Here is a 7,834-nt window from a genome sequence, read left to right as displayed (position 1 = left end):
CCGTGTGTCGGGTTGACTCGTTCGTTAGTGAATAGTGGCGCGTAGGGGGAACGGGGTGGGTATCTGCGTGCTGAATGGCCTCTCCCAACCGCCCCCTGCAGGCTCGCCGAATTCAATTACAGCTGCGGCCGAGAGGACAATGGCGGTGGCTGGTATCTGACGGCGCTATGTTCGGGCTGCGCTGGTCTGTGTCAGCCAGCTGTGTGCAAAGCGCCCTCTGGAACTACGATCATGGCCTTACTGCACTACTTATCCAAACAGGGGAGAAACGGGAGGCGTCTATTGAAAACTGCAGCTAGTATTATTGAAAATGTACGAGTCGGTGTTCCAAAGTAGAAAATTACACCTTTTTTTAATAAAAAATATTATTGTGCAGCGTAATTTGATTCAGATTTCAACTCATAGGAAATACTGAAAACGTCCTTCTCTTTCTCTCTTCGCTGAATACAGACTTAGGTAGAATCCCATTCCGGATCAAGGACGGAATTGCTAATTATAACTTTTCCTCGGACATCGTTAGTCCATTTGTCCTGTTGGTTTATATGGAAAATCATGCGGTGTTAGTTTCTGTGTGGGACTTTACGTACAATTTATGATGGAAATCATCTTCCCACCAACCCACTTGTAATTGGTTCAAATGGCTCTGAGCCATATGGGACTTAACTTCAGAGGTCATCAGTCCCCTAGAATTTAGAACTACTTAAACGTAACTAACCTAACATCACATACATCCATGCCCGAGGCAGGATTCGAACCTGCGACCGTAGCGGTCGCACGGTTCCAGACTGTAGCACCTAGAACCGCTCGGTCACCCCGGCTGGCTCACTTGTATTTCCAAGTAATTTTCGTGTCCCAGCACTTTTTATTTGGTCTTTCAAGTTCACATCTAATACCGATCTATTCTACTCTTGTCCCTTTCATCATCCTATTTTCAGTGTGGTGTAGTGTTTCAGGTTTTGACAGCACGTTATTTAATCTTCTTCTTCTTCTTCTTCTTCTTCTTCTTCTTCTTAGCTCTTCCCTTTGCTTATACTTCAGAGGCAGGCCGTTGTGGCCGAGAGGTTCTAGGCGCTTCAGTCCGGAACAGCGTGACCGCTACGGTCGCAGGTTTGAATCCTGCCTCGGGCATGGATGTGTGTGATGTCTTTAGGTTAGTTAGGTTTATGTAGTTCTAAGTTCTAGGGGACTGATGACCTCAGATGTTAAGTCCCGTAGTGCTCATATCCATTTGAACCATTTTTGTACACCAGACGTCTCTTTGTGGATCCATTCATCCTGTTGTGTTATGGTACCTTTTTGCTAAATTCAAGCTGTTGCTACATTCATCCTGTTGTGTTATGGTACGTTTTTACTAAATTTTTGCTGTTGCTATTTCACCAACGATTCTGTTCTTTGAGCATCTATATGATATGCCAAACCCTTATGATCAAAATTATACAAACGACAAAGAATATTAGTATAAGTAATTTGAAATAAGAAACCAATGGTCGTACATGAATATGTAACTTTACATTGATATAAACAAACTGTAACTTAGCTCATAACCACTGATCAGTTACGACTGCAAGTTTCAGCGCGTGCACTATAATTTTGCGTAGAATTTTGCAACACTGTCTCACATATTACTGTCAGCTGTTGTACAATGTGACAGGCAACTAGAATCTTACTAAGTAATCACTCTTCATTTTACATTGTGCTGTGATAGAATAAAGAATTATTATAAACCTGGAGGACAGCTTGCACTTTCTGTATCTAACATGAACTTGGACTACTGGCTTGCCTAAATGCAGGGGCAGGTCATTGACATTGACAATCGGCTTGACTTTGAACGCATGACGTCATCACACACCTCCTACTATTCCTTCCCTTTCTCTCTCCTCAAATTACAGACCAGTATTTTGCCAACCTTTAAAACGGAATAACCAATTACGGAACAATATTTTACCATTTATTAAAACGAAATGGCGAATTATTATTTACTCACCTTGGTTACGTTTTTTAACTCCTCTATAAGCCATAGTTGTTGGCCAATCAGAGAGCTTCTAAGACAAAAACACAAATTTTGATCTCTTCCAAGCACATCCCCGTATTTTACCTTTTTCCGACTCCGTCTTAAGCCACACCACTTGGCCAATCAGGGGAGATTTTAAGCCAATAAACACACACACACACACACACATCTTCCAATATTTTACTATCCATTAAAATGTTGCAGTCAGTCACAGCCCAGAACTTTACAGTTCGTTAAAACTAAAAAGCCAATTAGTATGTACCTCATCTTGCTCTCTATCCTCCGCTTCACCACGAACGAAGTTCGATATTTGTATCACACTTGGTGCGAAGCACAATTGACCCGAAATTTGTTTACACATTTAAACTGTTCTGTAACAGTAAAAAAGAAAGAAAACACCTTGGTTCTAAGACATGAATGTGGAATCTCAAATTAAATGTTAGATTTATATTTAATCCTTTGGTGTCATTAGTTTTCTGACTGATGTGGCCTGCCACAAATTCTTCTCCTCTGCCAATTTTTTCATCTCAGATTAGTAGTTGCAACCTACGTACACGATTATATGTTGTACGTTTTCCAATCTCTGTCTTGTCTGTAGTTTTTACCGTCTACTGTTCCCCGTAGTACAATCTCCTATCATCCTTACCTCCTCCTTGTCAGTGTTTCTCATGCGTTTCTTTCTTCATCGATTCTGCGAAGAACCTCTTAATACCTTATCTTACCAGTCCTCCCGATTTTCAACATCTCACATGCTTCGATTCTCCTCTATTCTGGTTTTCCCCACTTAGTACCATACAACGCTGTGCTCAAAATGTACATTCTCAGAAATTTAGTAAGGTCTGTGTTTGATACCAGCAGACTTCTGTTGTACATACATTCAGACACCGTTGTCAATAGGAGAATAGCTATCTGGTGCTACAATTTGTTTAAAATAACATTCCAGATCGAAATGATTTTTATTTATTATGACCGGTTTCTATTTTACGTTAAAGTCACCTTGAGATGTAGCCCTGCAAATGTAGGAATAGCGGAGGACAGGGAGTACTGAAACGTATGACGTTACAAGAAAATACAGAAATTATGTAGTGTTTACCCCTGTGGCCGGTGCTGCCGGCTTCTCGGCTATTAAAAAATATACATTTGCTAGACGGTGCCCTCGAAAAATGACAACGTTGTCAAGGCAAAGCAGAGGCCAAGAGGGCAACCGTGAAATCAGAGAAGTGTGCACTCGAAGGGACACCATTGTCCTGCTAACATAGAAACCAATTCAGCCGCTGAGAAACCGAAGAAGTACACAGGGTACCGTCGACTACACTCGCGGTAACGATCCAAGTCGATATCTTCAATGACGCTTGTTCGGACGATTCATAACGTAGGTTGCTGGAGAAACAGAAAATCACCGTCACACTTGATTTCTGGACCGCGTGTGACTGAAAAGTTGGCTTAAAATTGCGCAGAAACCATAATAATAAACTAAGTACTAAAACGGAAACAAACATATTACAAAATGCTGTAACACTGTTACATAGTGTATCCTAGTGATACAGTAGGCACTAGACGAGATTCCATGAGGATCAAAAATGGCTGCTACGAAAATAGAAAAACAGAGAACTGCTCTTAGTAATGCCGATTTTGGCCATTATAACGGCAGGTAGTCGATATTCTCAATGACGCTTTCATGACAGGCGCTGCTAGGAACCTAAATACGTATGTAACGACGTGTTATAAATAAAATAAAATAAAAAATACAGAGGTCAAACTGATCTTAATAGCGTTAAGATACACTAATGTTTATGGTAATTTTCAGGAATGCAAAGTTAAGGCATTCAAAAGTTAAATATATGCACCAGTACGTATTAATCTAGATGGTCCTAAAGTAAATAATAAATGATTATTGTGAGACAGAAGGCTTGTTCATAAGACCGAGTGAGGTGGCGCAGTGGTTATCACACTGGACTCGTACTCGGGAGGACGACGGTTCAAATCCGTGTCCGGCCAACCTGATTTAGGTTTTCTGTGGTTTCCCTAAATCGCTTCAGGCAAATGCCGGGATGGTTCCTTCGAAAGGGAACGGTCGATTTCCTTCCGCATCCTTCCCTAATCCGATGGGACCGATGACGTTACCTGATGCCGGCCGGAGTGGCCGAGCGGTTCTAGGCGCTTCAGCCTGGAACCACGCGACCGCTACGGTCGCAGGTTCGAATCCTGCCTCGGGCATGGATGTGTGTGATTTCCTTAGGTTAGTTAGGTTTAAGTAGTTCTGAGTTCCAGGGGACTGATGACCTCAGAAGTTAAGTCCCGTAGTGCTCAGAGCCAGTTCAACCAAATGAACCTTATCTGACTATTTGTAATGGTTTGACTTCTGATATATTCGAGCCTGGCCCACGGGAACTTAGTTTGTAAATTTCAAAGAACATCGACGGTTCACCTTTTGTGATGCCATTGGATGGTGAGGACGTAATCCATATTCGGTGCAGACATTGCACGCTATTTAACCCGTAGCCATCAGTTGCAGTTAGAAATGTGCTGCCACGGGAACAGCCAAGGAGCCGCCAGCAACACTCATAGCGGTAAATGCCACATCATTTCTGTATTTTCTCATAACGCCATACGTTCTAGTACTCTCTACGCTCTGCTATTACTACTATGGTAGAGCTCACATCTAAAGGTGACTTGGACCTAAAGTCCAAACCGGTCATAATAAGTAAAAATAATTGCGGTCGAGACATTTTAATGATACTTCTTGGCCAAGAATGCACGTTTTACTGAGCTAGTCTGCTTTTAATGTTCTACCTGCTTTGAACCATGAGCTGTGTCGGCTCATACAGATTGCGGTCTGTACGTCGTACCTCTGCGTCGTTTCCCCTCTTGTCGCTGGACGGCACTCTTGCTCCACGTCTACCGGTCTGAAATGTTTGCGAGGCGGGCAAGTGCGGAACGGACAGTCACTGGGTTACGAAGAGGAAGGAAGTCGGTTGGAGGAAACGTGTGCCGTCGCGCGCCGGTGGTCTGTCTCCTGACGGATTCTCTCGGAGGGAACCGTTGCAGCGGGAAAGACTGATTATGATTAGATGTTTTTCGGTGCTCTGATCGGACACCTCTTTCCTATTGACGGGCCGTGTTGCGTGATCTAGTTTGACGGTGTTGGCTGGTTCTGTTGTTACTGCCCTGCTCCATGTGATTCTTCCCTGAGTTGTGAGTTTGGGCTTTCCAGGAGGTATGGATCCGCCGTAGTGTGGTCTGTATCGCATATACAAAATGTTTGAGCTTGCCCACCTCCGTGTTCGCCGAGGGTCCTGTGTTGCTTACCACTTAGTTGTGCTCCCCGGGTGTGACGATGGTGGTGGTAGTTTTTTATTGACTGGTTTTAACAGTGATCCTCCTTGCCAAATGACGCCTCCAACATAATCGCTGTAATCGTCTCTGCAAGCGGTGGGAATGTGACGGCGGTCGCAGGTGCTACTGATGCTGTCATGAACATGTGTGATTAATGTGCTCTTCTAATTATACACCCATCAAAAAAAGTTTTGCATCACCTCGGTTCCGAGAGTTCCGGAACCTGAATAGAAATCAACATAATTGTTATTTCCGCCCTTTTTATTGCTCATGAAAACCACACATTGGATGTTGTACCACCATAGAGCACCTTCAGAGGTGGCGGTCCAGATTGCTGTACACACCGGTACCTCTAATACCCAGTAGCAAGTCCTCTTGCATTGATGCATGCCTGTATTCGTCGTGGCATACTATCCACAAGTTCATTAAGGCACTTTTGTTCCAGATTCTCCCATTTCTCAACGGCGATTCAGCGTAGATCCCTCAGAGTGGTTGGTCGGTTACGTTGTCCATAAACAGACCTTTTCAGTCTATTCCAGGAATGTTAGGGTTCATGTCTGGGGAACATGCTCGCCATTCTAGTCGAACGATGTCGTTATCCTGAAGGAAGTCATTCACACGATCTGCACGATGGGGGCGCTAATTGTCGTCCATGAAGACGAATTCCTCGCCAAAATGCTGCCAATATGGTTGAACTAGCGGTCGGAGGATGGCATTAACGTATCGTACAGCCGTTACGGCGCCTTCCGTGCCAACCAGCGGCGTACGTCAGCCCCACATAAGGCCACCACAAAACAGCAGGTAACGTCCAAAAATAGTTCAAATGGCTCTGAGCACAATGGGGCTTAACTTCTGAGGTCATCGGTCCCCTAGAACTTAGAACTACTTAAACCTAACTAAGGACATCACACACATCCATGCCCGAGGCAGGATTCGAACCTGCGACCGCAGCGGTCGCGCGGTTCCAGACTGTAGCGCCTAGAACCGCTCGGCCACCCAGGCGGGCAGGTAACCTCCACCTTGCTGCACTCGCTGGACAGTGTGTCTAAGGCGTTGCCTCCAAACGCGCCTCCGACAATTGTCTGGTTGAAGGCACATGCGACACTCAGCGGTGAAAGGAGCGTGACGCCAATCCTGAGCGATCCAATCGGCATGTTTTTGGGCCCATCTGCACCGCCTACATGGTGTCGTGGTTGCAAAGATGGACCTCGTCATGGTCGTCGGGAGTGAAGTTGCGCACCATGCAGCCAATTGCGCACAGTTTGAGTTGTAACACGATGCCCTGTGGCTGCACGAAAAGCATTATTCAATATGGTGGCGTTTCTGTCAGGGTTCTTCCGAGCCATAATCCGTAGGTAGTGGTCATCCACTGTAGTAGTAGCCCCTGAGTGGCCTGAGCGAGGCCGGTCATCGACAGTTCCTGTCTCTCTGTATCTCCTCCATATCCGAACAACATCGCTTTGGTTCACTCCGAGACACCTGGGCACATCCCTCGTTGAGACCCCTTCCTGGCAGAAAGTAACAGTGTAGACGCGATCGAACCGCGGTATTGACCGTCTAGGCATGATTGAACTACAGACAACTCGAGCCGTGTACCTCCTTTCTGGTGGAATGACTGGAACTGATCGGCTGTCGGACACCCTCCGTATAATAGGCGCTGCTGATGCATGGTTGTGTACATCTTTGGGCAGGCTTACTGCCATCTCTGAACAGTCAAAGGGACTGTGTCTGTGACACAATATCCATAGTCAAGGTCTATCTTTAGGAGTTCTGGGAACGAGGGTGATGGTAAACTTTTTTTGATGTGTGTATTTTAGATTCTGATCTGGATAGATCTATTAGTATACTGAGTGCACTGCCGGAGAGCTGCGAAATTTTCTGTTTTCGTATCCTTGGGTATTGTAAAGCATGATTCCCTACTTGAATCTTGGAGCTTGATGGAGCCTGTGGGCCGTCTTGCTTTGGTATCTGACGGTTTCAACCGGAAGGGAAGTTCAAAATTGTTATTTAAAATCTACATAAACTATGTTTGTTGCTTGGTTATGTTAATATACTTATCCTTGGTTCTCGCCAGTGTTTAAATTGTACTGCTCCTGAAGTTCTTAGTTTAATATGTTAATCACCTTTTGACGGATGATTTGTATAGTATTCTGGTTTACTTGTTCAGGCAGCTATTTGCTGCAAATGTGTTATCATACTAACTGTCCTGTTAGTGTTTCTAGGGGTCTTCTTGTTGCACGACCCGTATGTTACGAACACACTGTTGTTACCCGATGAGTCATCTACTGTTTCTGCAGTCTTTAGGTGCAGGTTGGCCGGCAAGTGTGAGCGCACCGGCGCGGCGGCAAGATATTACTGGCCGGCATTTGGGATTCGCCTCTGCCTTTACCTAGTGTGAAGCTGCTCTACGACTATGGTTTTTTCTTCTCTTGTTCGCGTGGGCCTAAATGTTTTCAGGGTTCGGGTATTTTTGTCATTTCGCTTGGA

At 44.8% G+C, this 7,834-nt stretch overlaps 1 non-coding gene across 1 annotated transcript; it reads right to left on the bottom strand.

Moving 5' to 3' along the window:
• Positions 1 to 6,265: 6,265 nt before the first annotated feature.
• Trnas-gga lies at positions 6,266 to 6,349 on the bottom strand. The gene is given in 2 exon segments: positions 6,266 to 6,300; positions 6,310 to 6,349. It is a non-coding gene; the product is annotated as a tRNA-Ser (tRNA).
• Positions 6,350 to 7,834: the final 1,485 nt, after the last annotated feature.

The sequence above is a fragment of the Schistocerca americana genome, chromosome 3, assembly GCF_021461395.2.
Source record: "Schistocerca americana isolate TAMUIC-IGC-003095 chromosome 3, iqSchAmer2.1, whole genome shotgun sequence".
Lineage (NCBI taxonomy): Eukaryota > Metazoa > Arthropoda > Insecta > Orthoptera > Acrididae > Schistocerca > Schistocerca americana.
The sequence above is the reverse complement of the archived record's forward strand: the minus strand, read 5'-3'. Positions and strand labels throughout refer to the sequence as shown.